General features: G+C 47.8%; 1 protein-coding gene across 1 annotated transcript in view; it reads left to right on the forward strand.

The window, feature by feature from the left end:
- The first annotated feature begins 1,744 nt into the window (after positions 1-1,744).
- The window catches only part of LOC310884208 (uncharacterized protein), a 61,304-nt gene continuing 41,405 nt past the window's right edge, over positions 1,745-21,643 (forward strand). Inside the window, exon 1 of the mRNA XM_083805666.1 lies at positions 1,745-1,755. The gene's annotated coding sequence lies outside the window, so the exon portion shown is untranslated. The remainder of the gene's footprint in view (positions 1,756-21,643) is intronic.

Genomic DNA, 21,643 nt, shown 5'->3' on the forward strand with positions numbered 1-21,643 from the left:
GGAGGTCATAGGTGCATTTATTTTGCTTCATTGATTGTCTGGCCTTTAGCTCACTGTGTAGAAAGAAATCTGTGTTTTAAACAGCACAGCATGCGATGCACTATGTGTGGCTGGGGATGTTGCTCTTACAAGTTCATTTAGAAATGCCAGGTCTGGGCTGCTGGCCTGTGGTGGGTGCGCTCTGTGTCTGTGGTTGCCATAAGTCTTGCTCAGGCTTACGAGCCACAGCATGCCTCGATGTGATCGTTCCTTGAACTGGACAGCTCGTTAATAATGGAGCGTCAGGCAGATGCTCAATGCCATGAAGTCCCTCATGGGAAAGTGATGAATCACACTGAAGTCCAGGAAAATGATAAAGGATCTGAGTTTGACTATGAGTCAATCACTTTATCTAACAAAATGGCACGGCATCATCCCTCTGTTGTCTATAATTCAAGGAAAATCTGTCACAGACTCTTTCCTCTGGTCTTTACAGAGTGTGGTGCAGCCTGACACTGCATCGCTCCCCTGTTATTGGTGCAGGCATGGGACAATCAGACCCCCCCAGCCATAAATGTGTGATGTAACTAGTTGGCAAAAGCACAAATTAAGTGCTAAGGGGAGGGGGATTGCACAAGCTGAAACACAAAGTGAAAGGGACCTGAATCCTGAAAAACTGCTGAACAAAGTAAATTATGTCATGATCCTACAAATAGCAATCCCAAGCAAGAACTCTTTGAGCTCTCTGGGTGACAGGAGAGGGCTGCGCCCCCGATGCCCCCCTGGGCTGGGACACCTCTGAGGGCACCCCTGGAAGGAAGCGTCTCTTGTGGCTGACTCCTTGAGGAACAAGTCATCTGCAGATCCCAACAAGGAGAGGGGTGAGAAACTCACTTTCAAGGGGATCTTAGAAGTGCCCAACTGAATTTAGAACCACCCCCCATAGCCCGCAGTAAGTCTTGGGTGAACCTTGCCTTTCTGCAATTAAGTCGCTGTTTGTATTGTGATAAACTCTTTAAAATCATTGTGTTAATTGACTAATACTTAAATGCTGATTAAGTGCTGTTAAAAAACATATAATCTAATCTTGTGATTTATCGTAAAAGTATATAATAAATTCTTAATTATTGCTACGTTGCAGTTGTGTAAAATCTATTCTGTGACATGATCCCAGGTCCTTTTTGGAGGGGTAAAGGAGCTGCTAAATGTAGCAGAGAGTGCTCTTTGACATCAGCAACTGTTAATACATAACCAGAGTTACCAGGGAGGGGGCAGCTTAGAAAGAAAAGGAACAATGAACAGGAAGAAAAATTATAATAATTTTTGCACTGTACAGAAAATACTCTTTCCTTCTAGGACATGTTGTGCCCGGAGTTCTCCCCGTTCCAGGCTGCCTGCTTTACAGCTCTTTGTCTGCTTTCTGTGATCATAAATCTTGTAAATCTCATTGCTTCCATGCCTCTACACATCCTTCTCAGAAACATTTTCTGCAGATTTTGCATCTGTGATCCTGGAAAATAAATCCCAACGGAGGCTGTTAATGCAAATTGGCTGTGTTTAAGTGAGTGGCTGATGCCCGTCAGCTGTGGTGAGAGGTGGCTGTAGTGTATCTGCTCCAGCTGTAATTAGGGGCTGAACCATGAAGAAGTAGTACGTGGTGTGGTTGAGCTGTTCCAGGCTTGGGGGTGGTTGTGGGAAGCTGCTGAAGCCCTGGAGGTCCAGGAGGGCTGATAGGTGACAGGAGCTGTGAAATAGGAGTGTGAGCATGCTGCAGCTGTAAGTTTTCTTATTCCTGAAGAGGGGTCTTGCTGTTTTTTATGCTTGCATCCTGTGACAATTGGGTTGGGGGGTGGCAGAAGCCACAGAGGAGTCTTACCCTTTTACCCTTATAGTATATGAAAGCTGGGAACGATTCTTGAGCTGTCTGCAAGGTACATTGTTTTCTCCCCATGTGCATGTGGTACCTACCCACTAGCTGCTTTTCTGTGAGTCGGGATGTCCTTGGTGGTGCAGGTTTTTTTGCTGTGTGCGTGTGCCTCCAGGTGGTTTGGTTACTAGGGGCAGCTGTAGAGTGCAAGGGGGAAGGTAGGAGGGCCACCAGAGTGCAGAGGAATGGAGTGAAATGGCCTCAGCAGCTTCCGAAATCTCAGCAGTGGAGCCTGAGCTGCGGCAGAAGAAGGGTTTTGGTGTTCACTCGTAGCTGAGAGCACTCAGTGTCCCACCGGGGCACTGTACCTGCCCCATCTCCCACTGAGCAGCCTCTAGCTGAGTGGAGAATCTCATCTTCTTTGCCTCTCTGCTGGGAAGTTCCCTGTTTCCTCACAAGACTTTCTCCAGTTTTGCACAAAGAAGCATTTTTTTTGTGTGTGTGTGTGTGTGTAGTCCCTTTCTGTTTCCAGGTGACTACGTTGGGGCATGTGCAGCCAGTATAATCCTAAAGCACTCCAGCTCTCCTTTTCCACTGTTGAATCCTCCTTTTGCTTTCAATATTTTGCTTTTGCAATATTTGCACATGTAGTACTTTCTCATTCCCTTCTTCCTGGCGTAAGATAAAGTTGACTCAGTGGCTCTTTTATATATCTCACGTAAAGTGCAGCTCTCCATCTCCTGCTGCCATGGCTCAGGCTGATAAAGCAGATCATAATGTAGGCTTTTGTCAGGAGGAACTAAGAACTGGGATTCAAAGCCGGGCAGAAAGTTTTCTAGGTCTGACGTGCTGTTCATGCCCTCAATATGTCAGCAAACCTGCTGAGGAAGAAACTCTGCTTCTTCCATGTCTGGAAGACGCTGAGGCCAGGAAGGCTCCTGTGGCTTTTGCTGAGGATAGTTGTGCGGGTTTCCTATCTGATGGTCTCTAAGCGGACGCTGCACAACAGCCGGTGGTGCTGCCCCTTCTCAGGCTTTGCTGCAGATCCATGGTAGGGAACCCTAAAACTTGTTCAGCTGCGTTTCATTACCAAGTAAAGTGGGCCAAAGGGCCTGGTGGAAACTCCCCCCCCGCCTGCCTGAACTAGAGCTGATACTCAACCCCAAATCCCAGTATGACGGGGCTGGAACAGAAGATGTGTGTGTGCTTGTGCCTCTTTCCCACAAGAACGTCCTGTGAGAATAGCTTTGCTGAAGCCAAGAGAACGAGGAAACTTGTAAAAACAAACAAACAAAAAACAAAAAAACTTGCTGCTGCTGGAGCATTTCCCATGAGCAGTGCTGGCTGTTCCCTGAAGCTGTGATTCACAGCTGAACAACACCGAGCTTTCCCATCCAGAAGAGCTTTCAAGATTTTGGAACGTACGAGGGGTAGGAGGAAAGGGGTGCTCTGCTGTTCTGACCGGAGCTCTCAGCTGTCTCAAAGCTCGTAGCACATACTCCAAAAATATTCTAGCTCTCATCTGTCAGCATTTCCTGGCAAAGCTTCTTGTCAGAGCATCGGACAAGTTTTGCTGTGATTTCCGCTGGCATGTGCCCGCACCTGGCAGTTGGAGTGTTTCTCAAATGCATCCATCTGCATTGCTTGTTCCTCTGCCACATGCCAGCTTCTGCCTCACCTGTTTATCTGTCGTCTTGCGCAACGTTTGCTTTGTGCCAGACTTCTTTGCGTCTCTGTCACTGCTTCCTTCCTATCTGCATCCATATTCCGTTTGTTTCGTGTGAGCAAAATCCCAAATGCACTAATAGGGGTGCAGTACAGGTGGCTTCTGACTCTCCAGAACCTCCCCTGTGTGTGCATCCTTGAAGAGCTTTCTTTACTTATTGTGGGCTGCTTAGAGATTTACTATTTCCAGGAACTGCTGTTCCCAACCCTGTGCCAACCTGGCAGTCCCTGTGTCTGTGGCATCTTTAGCACCAGCAAAAACTTGGGCCTTTGGCAGCTGGCAAGTAGGGCCTGGTGGCTTGTAGGAGAGCATGGTAAAAGATGACTGTGGAGGAACAGTGAAGTCGCAGAGTGAGGACTGAGAGGGGAAGGCGAAAATATGGTGGATGAAACTTCAGATTGCCCCAGTTCAGAGAGCTGCTTGAATGTCTAGACTCTTCTCTAAATGCTTTTAAAACCCCTCCAGACTTTGCTGAAACCTTGAAATGGGGCTGCTTGCACAGCTGAGCATATGCCGGGTGCACCCAGGTTTGGTCTGTGGGGATCTTTGAGCCTCGAGCTAGGGTTTCGTATGTGCACACCTACTGTGTGCTCCTGGTGTGAGGGCTGGGGAGGAAGAAGCGGTTGTTGGAACCAGTTAGATCAGATGGTGTCTCTGTCCTGGGCTGTGCCTGATGGCAGGTGGAAGGGGAACTTTGTGCTGCTTGTTACAGAAATGTCCCTGCTCAGGATGGAGCTCAGGACAAATCCATGCCAAGCTCCAGTCCCAAAAGCAGGATGGACACACTGTCCATCACCATGCAGGCTTGTGTGCAGCGTTGCAGCAATTTTTGGAGATAGCATCCAGCAGGGAGGGACCAGGAGCTCTTAAGGGAACAAATGAAAACGCCTCCTCCCTTCTTGTGGTTTGTAAAAGAAAAGGAACCTCTGAGAGCTGTCTACCAGGGTGAGGAACTGTTGCATTCGATGTGTGGAGTGATGAAATAATTTTGAAGCAGACTGGAGCAGGCTGGGCCTTTCCCAGAAGAGCAGTGCTGCCATGATTGCTAGGCTGCCCACGGGGGGAACAAATAGCTGAGCTGGGCAATGTGATGCCTTGGCAGCAACAGCTTGTGCACTGTAGTTCTGGAGATGTTTGAACTCTTTGACTTGTAGTTCAGTTGTGTTCTGCTTTGATACTGCGTTGGTTTTAGGTGGCAAGGTTTTGGTAGCAGGGCTGTGGGGTGGCTCCCGAGCAGAGCCCAGCAGCTGCCCCGTGTTGGATCAGAGCCAGCTGCAGACAGCTCCAAAACAGACCCGCTGCTGGCAGGAGCCAGGCCACGAGTGACATTGGTTGTGCCTCTGTGAGAGTAGATTTACGGAAGGGGGACAAAACCTACTGCATAACAGCAGCTGGGAGAGAGGAGCGAGAAGCAGCCCTGCAGCCCCCAGGGTCAGTGCAGCAGGAGGCAGGAGGTGCTCCAGGCTCACAGCAGCAGTTCCCCTGCGGCCTGTGGAGAGGCCCCTGGTGGAGCAGGCTGTCCCCCTGCAGCCCACGGGTCCCACACGGAGCAGATCTCCACGCTGCAGCCCGTGGAGGAGCCCCCGGTGGAGCAGGTGGCTGTGGCCTGGAGGAAGCTGTGGCCCATGGAGAGCCCCCGCAGGAGCAGGCCCCGGGCCGGAGCTGCAGCCCGTGGAGAGGAGCCCACGCAGGAGCAGGGGGTCTGGGGGGAGCTGCTGCCCGTGGGGAACCCGTGCTGGATGGAGCAGTTTGCTCCTGGCGGATGGACCCTGTGGTACGGAGCCATGTTGGGGCAGTCCTTGAAGAGCTGCTGCCTGTGGGCAGCCCCTGCAGGATCAGTTTGGGAGGGACCCCACGGGGAGCAGGGGCAGAGAGTGGCCGAGAAGGAGCGGTGTGCCGCTTGGGGGGAGGAGGTGGAAGAAAGTGGATGGGGGAAGGTATCTTTACTTTGCTTTTAGTTTCTCGCTGCTCTAATCTATTAGTAATAGGCAATAAATTACATTAATTTCTCTATGCTGAATTTGTTTTGCCCATGATGATAATTTCTGAGTGATCTCCCTGTCTTTATCTCAACCCTTGAGTCCTTTCCATTGTATTTTTTCTCCCTTTCTCTTTGAGGAGGGGGAGTGAGAGAGCAGTCAGGTGGAGTTCAGCTGCCCGGCTGGGTACAACCACCACAGATGTTCACTCTGCACAGATCAGTGCAGGCTCCCAGCCACGGGCAGTGTAATCTGCCCCAACTCTCCTGTGGCTGGGCAGCTCTAACATCTCCCGTAATCATGTGCTGCTCCCATTAATGAGCCCAGGTCTCAGCTGCGTGCACATGGAATAACAGTATAACCACAAACTAATTCTTTGCAGACAGCTCTGTTGCGTTACTTCTGGGTATGAAGTAACAGTCCAAGACCTGTAACTAGTAAGACTTTAACTTGGAAGAAGAAATAGGGATCAGTCCCGTTGTTATTGACTTATCAACCCATAACTACCATGCTATTGATGTTACCTCCTAGTTTGAAATCCTGCTTGTAGTTACACCTCAATCCCTTAAGCAGAGCAGTACGTGCACATCTCATGCTACTTTTCTTGCCACATTTCCTACCTACAGATGATGTAAAGATGACGTGGTTGCCCTCTTCATGTGGTGCTTTCCAGCTCTGAGACTTGCAGCTTGCAGTGCTCCTGCCAAGTTAATCAACTCGTGCACCTCCTCCAAAATCTCAGCTATCTCCAAAGCTCCTTTAATGAAACAGATAGGAGATGTCAGAGAAAAGGCTTTTCTTCCTGAAAAATGTGGTTCCGCTAAGATCTTCTGTGGTAAACATTCATCGACACTTATTTTTTAAAGCTTTTCTTCCTATTGTTTTATCTGAGCAAGAAAGAGTACTTAGATTTAGCTGAGCATTATGGCTTCTATTGAAAAGAGATTTTCCATTTCAGTCTTCCTTACCAAGAACTTCTTAATTTCTCATTTTCCAGGTCATGTGAAATCTCAGCATTCTAGCTTTCTGTTTCAGTTTGGAGAAGAAAGTAATTTCACATTTCTATACAGAAAATCATTGCTTCCCCCCTCAAAAAAGGAATTGAAACTAGGAAGAAGATATGTTAGTTTGTGTCCATGCCCTTCTGCCCAGTTTTAACTGTGTGTGCAAGCATTTCCCTGATTTGAAGAAAATGAGAATCTACAAGAAAAAAAAAAAACCACTCTTACCGTGTGGCATCAGGATGTTTTAATTTTGCTAGGAACCAGCTTCTGCCTCATGCTTCCCAGTATGAATTGTATTTGCAAATCTAATGGTTTTCCCAGTGTTAGGTCTAACCAAGAGAGTCCTCCCATAACGCCAAAGTGGTTTATTTAATAGCTTTTATCCTATTTTAAGTGTGTAGACAAAATACAGATGCTATCAAGTACCGCTTTCCTCTTTTCCCTGTGCATGGAGCCTGACTGCTCGTGCTTGAAAGGCTGGAGCTGAAGTGTAGGGAAGGAGCTGAAACACCTGGAGCTGCCCCATCCGGCTCTGCTGGAGGACACCGATGGGATTAAAACAGCTGTAGCTTGTGGTCAGAGCCATTCTACAGCAGTAGTAACAGCAATCCGGTTCCCTGGTCCCACATTCAGATCTGCAGTTCTCCCTTTTCCCGATATGAACGCTCTTTCCCAGTTCCCGTAGCCAATCTTGAGCTTGGCATGAAATTCTGCAGGGCATTGCTTGTCTCAGTAAAGCAGAAAGCTGCGAGGGCCTCACTCCTGCAGCCAGCTCTCCAATTCTGGGTGCTTCTGTCCCAGTGTCTGCTCTGGGTTTTGTGACAGTGGCTTGATGTGCTCTCTTCCTGCTGCTCTGCTTTGGGCTGTGCTCTGCCCAGCTGCTTTTCCACTTTGAAGCATGGACGAGCCTGTGATCAAGCAAAGTTTTGGCTGGCTCCTATAGGGAAGGTGTCTTTTGGCACACTCCCCATCCCAGGGAATGTGAAGAGGTTACAAAAGTCTGCCATGCAGGCTCCTACCAGCAGGGAAAGAAGGAAGAAAATAGGATTAAAACCAATTTCCTCTGTATTTCCAGTTTTTAGGCCGTTAATTCTTCCTGGATGCTGCTGTTGCTTAGAATAGCAATCTAAGAAGAATTGTTGTCTTGGCCAAAGGTTCAAGCTTTCTGGGCTGCTCAGCTCACCCAAATGCACCTCCTGTCTCTGGCTCTGCTTTGTGTCAACACTTTCAAAATTGTAGCTGCACCAGGGAGCAGAGGCTCTTCTCTCTGGAGGTTTGCATGGCTGTGGTCATGCACACCGGACGAACTGCTAACAGCTCCTTCCATGGCAGCCCTGGGGTCTCCTCATAGGCTTTTCTTGGCTGTTGCTGCAGATGATGATACCAGAGGACAGTCCTCTGTGCGCCATGAAGTGATTTGTTGGCAGTGTGTCACCTCTGCCTTGCAGCAAGCAGTTCAGAAATCAGTTTCCATAATCTTTCTATCAGTAGCTTTTCAAAATGGGAGTCGGTAGTCTTTCGCATTAGTCCTGACAGCAGCACATCCTGGAGTTTCATAGAATCACATAATTCCTGTTTTCGTACAGTACATCATGGTCCTCTACAAAAAGTCCATGATCAGATCACAGGGATGCTGGTCTCTCCTTGCCTATTCCTTCCAGGTATTTTAGCTTTGGGACCATCTGCTGGGATTGGAGTTTATGGCTCTAATGGGGATGGAAAGGGAAGAAGATGACCTTCTGCCTTGATTTTGTGTTGCCCCCACCCTGGGTTTCTCAAGCTATGAGGGCTGGCTGGGTGCAGGCAAGGCTGCTTGGATTTCCTGCTTTCCACTTCTGTAGTTTATTCAGATGCATGGACAGGAGAGGAGGATTACTGTAAAGCCAGCCCTTGCCTCTTCAGACTGAAGAATCAGGGTGGGAAATGGGGGCCTGTGAACCCTGAGCTGCCTCTCTGACCCCTTCTTGGGAAGGGACCCAGAGGTAATTCCTCTTCTGAAGCAAGCCCTTGAAGAAGGGCTTATTTTAAGATGATCAAGACTTTGAGTAATATACCAGGGTGCAAACTGCAGGTTGGTCTTAAATCTTTCTGGGAAATAAGAGGAGTATATGGCTGTCTTGACTTTGAGGGAGAATGTGGAATTTGAGTGGGCAGGTGCAGGAAGGGTTAAGTATGGCTGTTCCCTTGGTGGGGAACAGGGAAGCTTGGCTGGGGCTCATCCTGCCTGGTGGAGCAGAGGCAGGGATAGGGGTGAAGACAAGGGGAGGAAAATGCTTCTTCAACTGAAGTACTGCATTAGACCACTAACATGAGGTGGGGATGGTTTGGGGGGTTTCTGGGGACCCTGCCTGCATGAGCAGCTGCTCAGAGGAGGCTGTAGGGACAAAATCTGAGCTGTTCTTGGGACTGAGGTTCATTGTGTTTACAAAAGCAGTGTCTGCCCTGTCCCATACTTCTGTTGTATCCCAGATAACAAACTTGTTTCAATCTGTGTCAAGCACTTCCCAGCTCCCAGGCAGCTGGGGCCAGCTTAATGCGAGCAGGAGCTTGCTCAGGGGATGTGAAATCCTCAGCTCCACGGGCAGCCGCGGGGCTCTGATGCTTCAGTGCCTTTCCTCACTGCAGATTAGTTCAGTGATTAATTCTTGCTCTGAAGAACCAAATGGCTGCAGAGGAGAGCAGCTCTGTAGGTGCTGTGCGCTGTCACCTCTGTCCTGTATCACACTGTGCACCGCTCCCCATCCCAAAGGAGTTGGCAGCACCCACACCTGGGACTCTCGCTGCACTGAGAAACTTCCATGGGGAAAGGAGTGTATGCAGCTACCCTCCTATCTCCAAAACACAGAGCTTGGAAAGCTCTCCTGTCTGGAACTCGTCTCTGGCTCTGTGAATCTTGGCACATCCAGCTGAGTAATTCCCCTGCTAGGCTGGGAAACTTTAATCCAGCAGGGTGGAGGAGTGCAGTAGGGGATGGAGTACTTTTTTTCCTTTTTTTTTTTTCTTTCATTGTGTTATCAGAACATGCCCAGCAGCACTACTTGCTTGGGCAGCTCTAATTTTCTCATTGCTTCCAGTCAGACCTGCCTGGCATCTCAATTCCTCCATTAGCCATATTTTCTGCAGGATAAGAGGCAACAGCACAGCTACCCCCGGCTTTTGGGGGAGCTCTGTGTTGTTTCTCACCTGCTGGTTTTCCATGACATTTCCACCCAGACAAGTGGAGCAAAATGACAGAGCTGCTGCTGGCTGATGTGTGAATTAATGCTGCTCCTCAAGCACCATCCGGGCACTGGAGGGAGGATTTAGTTGTCCCTTTAGGCTTGCTGTCCTGGTGTCCTGCCCTCCTGGTCTTGTTTCTGACATGTTCTCACCCCGTGGGTCCCACAGGACTGTAGCTCAGGCATGGAGGAGAAAAGCTGATGGGGACGGTGTCCGTTAACAGCTGCTCCTTGGCCACTGATGGGTGCATGGCCAGTGCTTGCTCAAATGGCTTCACCCAGCCCTGCTCACAGTGCTGCAAAGGCAGGTGGCTGCTCTGCAGCAGCCCTGGTGCAGCTGTGGAAAACTTCAGAGCAAGCAAGGAAAGGGCGCACCGCTCTCAGCAGGAGCAGAGCTTTTCTTGAGAACACTTAGTGAAATGTTTTATATTTTTCCACAGCTTATCCAATCCTTGTTCTTTACTACCTTGTGTCTCCTTGCAGCTACTGTATTTGTGTCCTGCTAATTTCCTAAGTGATACTGTAAAAATAAATAAAACCTCATTGATTTTTCCTGTTGTTATTAAACGTGGTTTTGGGATTTTACTTTAAAGAACAGAAAGCAGTGTAGAACTGGCAGAAAGGCTCACTACAAATCTGTGTGCCATAGGAGATGGCTCCAAGTCCAGTGAAATGATCAACCTTTATCTCAGTGGACTCTTCAGTCAGGCCTGTAGCTCTATCAAATTCCTTGTTTGTTGCCTCTTTCAAGGTTATCAAATACCTTGTTCATCACCTTGTCACCTCCTCAAAGGTCAGGATTTGTACAAGTTTTTGTCCTTTGGAGGACCAGTCTCTTTAAAACCCTGCCAGCATGTCATAGCCAGCCTCCTTTTTGAAGAGGGTGAAGCTGAAGTAGCAGACTGCAAGCACTAAGATATTAATTTCCTCATTTCTATGCAACTGTGAACTGGTTATCGGCAACCTCTGAAAGTGTAATGTCAGCTGTTCTCTCGATGTCTGTGAGTGTAAGGATGCCCTGGTGCCAGCCCCAAATGACTGCTCATCTTTGCACCTGTGGGCAGGCAGCAGCATGCAGCTGTCCTGTGGTACCTCTGTCTGTGGTACCTCTTCTTGCCATTTTTATCACAGCTGAATAAGGTTGTACGTGTGGAAGGAAGAGCAGAAGACCCCTGTGGGGCTGTCTGTGTTATGACTGCTCTGGGGAGCTTGTGTTGTGGGCCAAGACTTTGTCACGGTGGCCTGCAAGGGATTGTAAGAAGAAATTGGAATTGGTCTCTTAGGCTTTGGGGTGCTTACTTGTCATTTGTTTTTCTGTTTTTATAACACTTTGCAATGGCTGTTGCTGAACAAGCTTGGTGGTACCTCCATGGTGGCAGTGGTAGGAGCAGGGGTCTGCTAGGAGCTGGCCGGAGGTGCTGAGCAGGTCTTCGTGCTGGGGATGAGAGGGCTGCAGGAGAGGAGCACGGCTGTCCCTGCCTCCTGCACATCTATCAGCTGGGGGATTTCTGTGCTCACAAGTAAGGGATTTGTATGTCACGCTTAATATTGGATCTTATCACGCTGCTTAAAGCAGCTGGCATCTGAAGCCGAAGCTCTCAATCTCTGTTTTTGTGTGAATACAGACTGAGTGGCAGGTAAGCAGCTCCTTTCTCTTGGGCACCGTGGTTACCCTAGCAGCTACTCTAGGTGCTGTAGCCGCATCATTAGTCCTGGTCTGCAATGTGTTCCGAGATCTCTAAATAGATAGAGGTTTGATTAATGCCTTTGCCAATCATGGTTTAGTCCAGACAGCAGCCCTACCTTGCCTGACCCCAGTTTCAGTGCTTCTGATGGGAATGGCTCTGTTACTCCCCCTACCTCTCCTGCAGTCTCTTCTAATAAATAATCCAGCATCAGGGGTGTGTGTGTGTGGGGGGTGGAAATCCACTGTGTTTTAAAACCCAATTTTTCTGTGGGTGTAGGAAACACTTGCTCATGAGGGTTTAGATCTTTCTCTCTTGCAATGGAGGGTGATTTGTGTGGCCCTGTGCAGTGCTGAAACAAGGCCTTGAGTTCGATGTTTCCCATGCATCATTGCTGATGTTTCTATCTGCTAAAAGAGGTTTGGCCTGACTGATGAAAGCTTCATAACTGCTGTTGCAGAGTGAGTTGATAACAGCAAGGGAGCAATCTGTAATCCTCAGGGATTAGTTCCACGCTTGGGGTGTGCTATTTACTATATTTTATGAAAACTTCTCTTACTGTGTCTATCGAGAAGAGAGTGAGCAGCTGATGAGGCACCAAGCTGAGACTTAGGAGGGACGTGCTCAGGTCCCAACTCTGTTAATTCTTTCTGTGCATGACCTCGCACGACTCCTGTCAGAAGGGATTCACCTCCCTTAAGTTATCCATGTATCCAACTACAAGTCCAGCTGGAGCCAGCCCTTCAGGCTCCCTCTGAGCTGGTGTGGAGCTGGAAGCTTCTGGAGAGCTGGGCCCCAGTGAGCGACATGCTTAAAAACTCCAGACAATATGCAGCTTGGAGGTGGCAAAATACCCCAGGGCAGTGAGATGCATGTCCCCTGGGAAGAGGATCACCTGGATGGTGATTTATGCCTCAGTTCAGACACGGTTGTTGTCACCGCTGCTGTCCCCAGAGAGCTCCATCCCTGGTGCTTTGCCCGTTGTGGCTGGCTGGTGGCTGGGGACGGCTGCCTTGTCTCACAGCTGTGTTGGAGCAGCCACCTGGGAGCAGAGGGGGAGCTATAAAGGGCTTTAAAGTGCAAGATTCAAAATAAAGCAGTAACCTTCCCAGCAAGAAGAAATCTGATCTGCTCAGAGAATAATCTTCACAGGCCTTCACCTTCCCAGGAAGCCTCAGGGCCAGTTACTGATTCCTCCTCCTCCCTAGCACAAGTTCCTGGCTGTTGTCTGGGGCTAAAAAGGGGCATTTTGGGTACTGAAGCACCTGGGCTCTTCCCCCCTGAACTGAGGAGGGTCCCTGCAGTAGCACCCAAGAAATGCCCTGGGGAAGGAGGAGCAGACTTGAATGTCCCCTCTGCAGTCATCCCTGTGATGAAAGGATGCCAAGGGCTGTAGCAATTCCAATGGGCTCTGAATCTTTCCAAGAACTGCTGAGGGAAAATGGGGAAAAAGGAAGTCCAGCCTGTGCTAAGAGGCTGTGAGTCTCTTCCTGGAGTTGCTAGTTCCCCTAAAAAAGGAACTAGGTTTCTCCTATGGTTCATGATTCATCTCCACATATCAGCCATGGTGGCATCCTCTGTAGGATGCCTTCTGCTCTTGTATGGCTTCTTGAGACGGATGGATCTGGAGTCACCCACCAGGGTGGCAGGGGGTGACCTGGGGGATGCAAGTGACCAAATCATTTCCCAAAGAGCTGTCACTTCCCAGGAACATGTGAGAGTCCTGGGATTGTTAACAAAGTTATCTGCACCATGGGCCTGAGATAGTTGCAGTCAAGAACAGAAAGAAGGCATACTTGACTTCCTTCCTTCTTAGAAGCTAATAAGGCTACAAATAAATCTCACCCCTCCTCAGTTTCTGCAGAGTGACTAGATCTTTCCCCTGCATGGGGCTGTGTTCCTCAAACCCAATACCCTCTTTTTTCCCCTTGGTTTCTGTGGTACTGCAGGGGCACATGGCTTACCTCAGAGGGATGCCCTGTTGGAGGTGTGTTTGGCCATGCTCCTTGTGCAGCAGTTATTAGATGAGCAGGTTTGTTCCTGTTGCCGCGTTAATGAAGAACGCGGCTGTGGGGACAGGTCTCACATCACTGGAGACTCAACATCCCACCAAGTTGTGGCATTAGCATTCGAGTGAATTAACACAACTAGAAGTGTGCGCACCAACCATGAGAAAGGATTTCTATAGCAATATTGAGTAAAAAAAGAAGAAAAAAAAAGTGCTTGTGCTAGCAGGGTTGTGTAAGCATCACTTGTCAGGTTGGGGATGTATTTAAGAATTTCTATATGCCAGTAAGAAAAGTCTGCTGGGGATTAAAAACACAAAATAATGACTAAAAGCCTTTGTAAGGCTTTAGGGTTTTCTGCTGTCAAGTACTGCATTGGTTAATGATCGTGGTGACTACAGGAATGAGTGAAATTTATAATTAAAACAGTTTTCATGTAGAAGTAAATCTTCATGTATTGTGGAAAATGTCTGGGAAAGACGCTTATGTTCAATATGCATCAAATACAATTGCTGAAACATTTTTAAGGACTCAAGATGTATGGTGCTCAATGTTTCTCATCCATTATAAGTATTTCTAAGAAGGTATGTGCAGTTGTGTCGGTACGTGACAATCCTTTGATGGCTTCATGCCCGTGACAACTCATGCTTGAGTCATCAGCTTGGGCGGCTATTTTGAGAGCTCAATTTTTATTTTATTTTATTTATTTATATTAAAATCCTGGCTACCGTATTAGGCAGGGTGATCTGCAAGGAAGTAGTCCATCCTAAGAGCACGGATGTGTTACACGCTTGGATTCGTGACTCTGTTCTGAGCAGTTCATCCCATTTTCTCATGTCTTCTGAATGTCCTTTCAGTTTGTTGCAATCTCTTAAAACCTTATTTTGTACTCCTGCCCCTTACAGGTGTGTTGCATTGTACCAGTCATACTTTTGATAATTCACTGCACTGTTCTTCAGCTCTTCTTTTCCTGGCTTCTGGTTTCTTTAAACAAATCTTTCATCCATTTTGTAATTAAGAAAAGGGGGGTTGTTTTCACAGATGCAACCACTTCTTTTAAAGCCTCAGACTTGATCCAGAGGAAACCTTTAGAAATCATGCTGTCCTTAAATAATTGCGCATTCTGAACCAGACAGATGGGCAGAGCAGCTGTCACCCTCGGTCACCTTTTCATCTGCGGTGATTTTGATTTGTGTAACCCTGGGAGGGCTGTCACCTTCGTTCAGGTCCTTCATGATGTTCGTGTCCCTGCTGGGGTGTTGACTGAGCTGGCCCGTCACTTTGATCCTAGTTACAGCTCTGAAAACTTGAGGGCTGGTTTGAGCTCGGAGGTGGCATGAGCAGGTACCTGACTGAGGGAAGGTGGTGGCTGTCTGTAATGGGGGAAGTCTGTTGGAAGAAGTCTTTCCCCCTTTGGTTTGGATGGAGCCAAGCTGAAATCAGACAGAAATGGGAGCAGGTTCTGGGAAATGAGCACTGTCATCCTGCCCACACTGCCTGTGTTTGCTGTTGTCATTACTCTTTGTTTGCTTGCCTGCTAAGGACTGAAGTTACGATTATTTTTTAAAAGTGATCTGATAAAGGCTAGTTTTCAAAATCTGTCTTCAAGGTAGTAATTGTTTCTTGCAGAAGGTTTGAAGATTAATGTCTAAAAAGTTGTAATACAAGGAAGCGATTTGGGTCTCTTGTGACTTATGTGCTCAATTTTTATCCTCATGATTCAGTACAGACGTGGTACTGCTACGCAGCAGGGAACTGCACACCCTGGCCTGCCCTGCATCCCATGGTGGTGTAGGGTTAATGCTGCCTTCCTGTCTGTTTCGTTGTGTGAGGGTGGCTTTTTTGTTTGTTTGTTTGTTTGTTATTTCTTTCGGCACTGGGAGCAAACAGTAATTAGGCCTCTCGTTTCTGAGGTAGTGCGGGAAGCGGCTTTTGGTGCTTCCAGAGCAGGGAAATCACAAAATCACAGAATTGTAGGGGTTGGAAGGGACCTCAAGAGATCATCGGGTCCAACCCCCCTGCCAAAGCAGGTTCCCTAGAGCAGGCTGCCCAGGTAGGCGTCCAGGCGGGCCTTGAATATCTCCAGAGAAGGAGACTCCACAACCTCCCTGGGCAGTCTGTCCCAGTGCTCCGTCACCCTCACCGTGAAGAAGTTCTTTCGCATGTTGGTGCGGAACTTCCTGTGATCCATTCTGTGGCCATTGCCCCTTGTCCTGTCCCCACAAACCACTGAAAAGAGGTTGGCCAAACCCCTCTGTCTCCCACACAAATGAAGGCTGTTACTTTTGTTTGGTGGTGGGAGGAGGGATGGTGAGGCGAATGATGTATATTCTGAGTTGAGCCTCTTTGCTGAAGGACATATAAAAGGAAGAAAAGGAAAAAACGTAGTGAAATTCCTAAATCAAATTGGCCATAACTGCAGTGCTGGTTTCTAGGCTGACCTCTCCTGGCTTCCCCTGCCTGCTGGCGAAGACCGTATGGCTCTTCTCACCCTTCTGCTCTGTCTGCAACACAGGCCGCAGCCCGCTGGTTGCTTCAGGCGTGCTTCTTGCTTTTCCCTTCTGCTGGGGAAGATCTGGGGCTGTAATGGGGGGCTGAGGTAGAAGCTGGGGTTGGGCTTGGCCTTCTGCACTGGGGTCTGCTTGCTGCTGAGCGTCTGTGTTAGCCAGATGTTGTTGATCGCTTTTGGGTCTTGATGAGCAGCAGTGTCTTGGTCTCTCCTTATGGGTCTTGGTAGGTCCCTCCTCGTAATATTGACCTTGTCCTGCCTTAGCGTGGAAGAACAGCGTGTTCTTTCACTGGCACTTGTGTGCTGTGCCCAGCAGAGCAGCTCTCTGTGGGCATGAAGGCTGCCTCCTTGGTCAGCTCGTCAGGAATGCACTGGGACTTTGAAGTGCTGTGTTTGGGAATGGGCTGCGTGGGTTTCTCCGGTCCTTCGGGGTTTGAAGCAGTCACGGCCAGCGCCTCTGTACAGTGCCAGTGGTGTGCGGTGCCATTTACCGTAAGGCTTCTTCATTTGCAAACGCTGCTTGGAAGGCCTTTGTGGTAGCTGCTCTCGGTGGATTTGGAGGAAGGCGAAATCAATCTGCCAAAATCCAGTGTCCCATGAGCTGAGTTTCTTTTGGCACATTAAATAGAAGCAGTATTGTTGACAATGGCTTCCCTTATTCCCTATGCTTTTGGGGCAGGGGGAGGGAAATCCCTGTTTGTGGCAGGGACATCTTTCTGCCCCATGCCCACCCACACTTCAGGACCAGTCAGAAATACTGGCAGTCTTTCATTTTTATCTGCTTGCAAGTGGTCAAAGCTCCCTTGAAACAGTGAGTAGCAGCACTTTACTTTGTGTGGAATGGCCTTTGCCTGCTGTCTCTTCTCCCTCTAATTTACCTCCATAAACTGGGGATATTGCCTTGCCATAATTGGAGGTGAGATGGCACCGCTGTGTCCTGACTTATGAGGAGCATGGAAGAGAAGAGGGCTGGAGGTTGACCAGCTCCTGATGTTGGAGGCAGAAGTTACTGCTGCTGCAAGCTGAATGGGAATTACAGAGCTTTCTAGTCTGAGAGCTTAAAAAGAGGAAAGGTTTTGTATGGAAAGTTAAATTTTTTTTTATTATTATTTATTAAATAAGCAGGTTTTTGAGCATACAAAGCACTCCCTGGGTATTAAAAACACCCTGGTCCTTTAAGCACTTTTTACAAAGCCCTTGTCTGGGAATACATATAATTTCAGGAAGCACAGGGCTAATTGCTTTCATTCGTGTTACTGTAATGTTTTGGGGAACAAAAATCTAAACTGGTTGTAAAGATTAATATTATTATGCTAAAAATAACTGAAGTTAGAAAACTTTTCAACCAAAGAACTAAGCTCAGGCTGGCTTTCTCAAAATACCCTGCCATATGTTTCCCCCCAGCACCCTCAGCAAAGAAGTTCCAGCATCAGGAGTGCTCATATGATAGGGTACAATTACATTGGTAATGTGAAAACAAAACACCACCAATCCTCTCAGCTTCTGTGGTGTTCTTCTCAGTAAGATCTGCAGGCACTTCTATAACATTTCAATTTTATTTTTTTCTTGAGATGAGGATTTTAAATCTCACTCTCATAACTCCCTTTTCTAATTTAGGGCCAAAAAGTTATTTCAACTCTTCCAACAGCAGCCTCTGCACTGCCCGAGGCGTTTGGGCTGGGTGTGAAGTTTCCTGGAGCTGCCTTGCAGGGTGGACATCTCCCTGGGGATAGGAGGGAGGGGAAGGCTTCAGTAGAACTTGTGCTGAGCCGACAAAGGATGCAGAGATGTCTTTAGCCAAGGGAAGTTGTACTGCTTCTCCAGAAGCCAAGTTGCATACTACAGTCTTGAGGGTAGTCTACAGGAAGCTCATTTAATAACTACTTAACATGAACTATTCTTGTAACAATGTCAGGAACTGCAATTATCAACAAGCGCATTATCCACTATTTTCCTGATGAAAGGGAGCAGAGGCTGCAGTACAAGCTGAGGGAGCCTGCCAAGGTCAAGAAACCACTCTGAAGGCCTCAGCCAGGGTCCTCGCCATCAGGCCTGGTTCCATGGCGAGCTGGAGATGTTCACCACGAGGCTGGCTGGAAAGGCTCTGTGGTCCTCTCTGCCAGCAGCGCTACCGCAGAAATGAGCGGCATCTTCACTGGCTGAGCCAGACAGCTGTTTTATTGAGACAAGCATTGGTTTTGTGTTACATCCCTGCTTTCAAACCATGGGTTTTCTACCTCTGACTGCCAAAATGTCAGTCTTTTGAGGGGAATGGGGGAAGCAAGCAAAATGCCTCAAGTTTTAAAGATCAAAACAACAAATACAGAATCCCATTCAGCCTGACTCAGGAACTGTTTTTCTTTAAAGCCAGTGGGAAAACATTTAGAAAGCACACAAGGCAACAAAACAAATGTGCAAGCAAAAGCTGTTTCTCCCCACTGACAATCTACCCACCAAAAATGGGATTCTCCAGTTCAAAGCCTGGCTCTTCGGGCTGGGGAGGCACAGAGTAAAACCAAAGCTGCCTAGAACAGAGCGACTCGTATTTCCTCTAATGGCCCACTTTGATTTCAGCTCCTGTTTTCCCTGGAAAGCAAGCAGTGTCTTATTTCTTTTGGATATAATAGGTTTGGGGGATGCCAGAACGTTTGTCATTTCACAGTCCTCTCTGACTTCAGGCGTGTGAGCAGCGCTGTTGTTCGGAGGGAGAGGCTCCACCACGTGCAGCTGGGGACTGAGCCCCGTGAGACTGGACAGACTTCAGTGGCGTTTTTGGCTCTGCTGTTGAGTTGCTGCCTGAGGTGGACTTGTGCATCAGGTAGAAGTATTGGATTAGAAATAAGCAGTGAATTTGGAGGGAGACCCAGGATATGCGAGCACTAGCGAGATAGGGATCCAAACTGTCACTGGCTTGGCTTCATGTTGGCAGGCTTCTGGTGAGGTGTGGGCATGTGGCAATACTCCTGAACAAGGGTGCGTGATGCTTCAACAGGCTGAAAGCCTGCTTGGTCAAAGATGATCGTATGAAACTATCACACCAGACATGTGGCTTGCATCTTACGGCCATGGTGTTTGAAAGTACTTCTGGGATTTTCTTTATAGTCAAAGTTCCAGTCTTTCCACCTGTTTAGTGTGTCCTGCTTGCATCTCCACAGCTCTCTGGAGGGGCAGAAGGGGATAAGGAAATAAGACAAAATCTGTGCCCAAAGGAGCTTCTTTGGCGGAACCTTTTGAAGGAAAGGCTTCTTTGACTTGTCCTTAGCAGGAAGGAGGATGTCAGAGGTGAGGCCTGTGAGCTGGGTGCTCCATCACCCTTACTGGAGAGCAGACCCTTGGGGAGGCATGGGCTTGGGGGTGTTTGGCAGAGGTAGAAGCTCCCCCCTGAAGCCGCTTGATTTGGAAGTATGCTACTTTGTTTTGTTATTTGTTTGTCTTAAAAAATCTGCTTCCTGTGGAAAACATCCTTCTTTAGCCTCCTGAGCTGCCAGAGGAGTTTTTGTGTTACTGTGAACCTCTGCTGCAGCTGGTGGAGTGATGAAGTGAGCTGGTTGCCCCTTGGTCTTCTAATACTTGCTGCACAAGGAGTAAAGAGGAGCAAGCGTGGCTTTAGCTGACTGGGTCCTCTGTGACTGCTGGAAGCTTATTATTCTGACTCTACATCATCTGCTGGATGAGATGCTTTAAGTAAACACCAGTGACACCATGAGAAACCTGAAAAATCTGTGTTGCTGGGGTTTTCCTGTATTGACACTGGGGTAAAAACAAAAGCTAAACAAAAAGGGATGTCAGGAATTCCTGAACAGCTTGTTTGCAGCCTGATTAGCTTGGGGATTGTGGATATTGGGTTGTGCAACAGAAAGCCGTGAGAAGAAGTATTGTGGTTTTAAGAGCACGTTGCAGAAAGTTTTAAGCAGATGAAGCTGCTTCAATAGTGCCTTCCCAGGGGAGATGTTCAGTATCCAGTGGAGCCTGCAACCCTTATTCCCTCTTTGTGTTGGTCACCATTAAAACCCATCCAGGAGGTGAACAGCAACTCTCAGCAGCTTTTTGTCCCCAAAGCAGCAGTCTGGGGGGATGCTGCAGTGCAGTGCATAGCTAGGATTTGGTATGCCTAGCTGGGACCGAAATGGATGGATGAGCTTTTGGGATTGAGCATGTGCTAGATTTAGAATTAAACAGTAACTCTGTCTAACTCGAATTGCACATGTAGTGCTCATTGTTGTGGTTTATGGCTATTTTTTGAATCGCAGTATCATGTACGGCCCCTGGCTGCAATGGGGATCTTGTTAAAAAGGCATCCTGTAGAGAGACGTAATTAAAGACGATCATTTGAGGTGATGTACAACTTGATTGTTTTGATTTCTTGTGCAGGGCATTTTAGAGGTAGAACTGCTTAGGAAAAGCTTCTGGGGAAAGGTCAAACCAGGCAGATGTGGTGCTGAACTCCTGGAAGATGGCACAAGTATGGTCTCTAATTTAAAGACATCTGTGTAATGACATCTCTCTGCATGCCCTGTTATCTGTTTGGTGTGCTTCTTGAGCAAAACTGTGCCTTTGGAGAATGTATTGAGAGAGAATGACAGAATGAGATATTGGCTATTGTTATGAAGTGGTCTCACCCCACTGCATGCACAAACGTGAGGGCATGGCCAAACTTTCTTAGAAATTGTAGCTGGTTCCTGAGAAATGATGAAAAAATTCATGAAGCTGTAAGAATCTTAGAAACCTCAGAAACCTAGTGAACAGTTAATAAACTCAAACCATGAAGTAAAGCTACACTTCTTTTTTTTTTCTCCTAGTGAGTGAGACAGCCTTTTCACGTAAGAATGAGAACTTGTCACCTCCAAAATTCATGGCTTTTAAATCTTTATTTTCATGAACCATGGATGCTTTTCATAAGCTATATGAATATTTCACTTCTTCTCCTTGGCATGCTGCTACGGACACTCTCCCTGTGTGCTCCCTGGTTCACCCACCTGCAGATCCCTCCCCTTTGGATGTTACACACAAAATGAGGCACCATTGCTGCTAACAGGAGCTCTCGGAGTTTAAAATCTAAAATGTGATGTAGCGTTCAACATGCTGCACAGGTTTTTAATTACCTCACAGTGATCAGCAGTCCAGAAAATCTCATCAAACCAATTAAAAAATGTGCACCTGGCTGAAGGCTGCTGCAGGCTCCAGGAGCTGCTTTAGTGCAAAGCCCTGTTTGTGCCCCTGCGCTGAGAACTTGCCCCAGCCTGGGCAGCTCCCACCGAAGGGAGGAGAAGCCTTCAGCTTTTTGCACTGTGCTCCTCTCTTGGGTGAGGAAGAAAGGCGAATTGCTACAGGTATCAGGTCATAAGGGTGATTGCTTGACTGGATTTGTTTGTTGAAAGCATTTGCATTTCATTTGGCTATATTAAAATCCATTTAAAGCTGATAGTGGAGGTTATGATAAGATTAGGATTCAGATAATGATGGCTAGTGGATGACAAGCAGTATGGAAAAGAGAAACCTGCTGCTTGTCACCGCCACCCTGGCACACTCATCTTTTGTCACTTTGTTTTCCCCAGGAGACAGTAAGACAGACACCATCCTCAAGCTTCACTGCTCCAATTCACGACTGCGAGCAAAGAGGAAGCAAAGATTTGGTGTGAAACAGAGCTGTGCTCGGGAACATCCACTTGT

The sequence above is a fragment of the Anser anser genome (genome assembly GCF_964211835.1).
Source record: "Anser anser genome assembly, chromosome: 19".
Lineage (NCBI taxonomy): Eukaryota > Metazoa > Chordata > Aves > Anseriformes > Anatidae > Anser > Anser anser.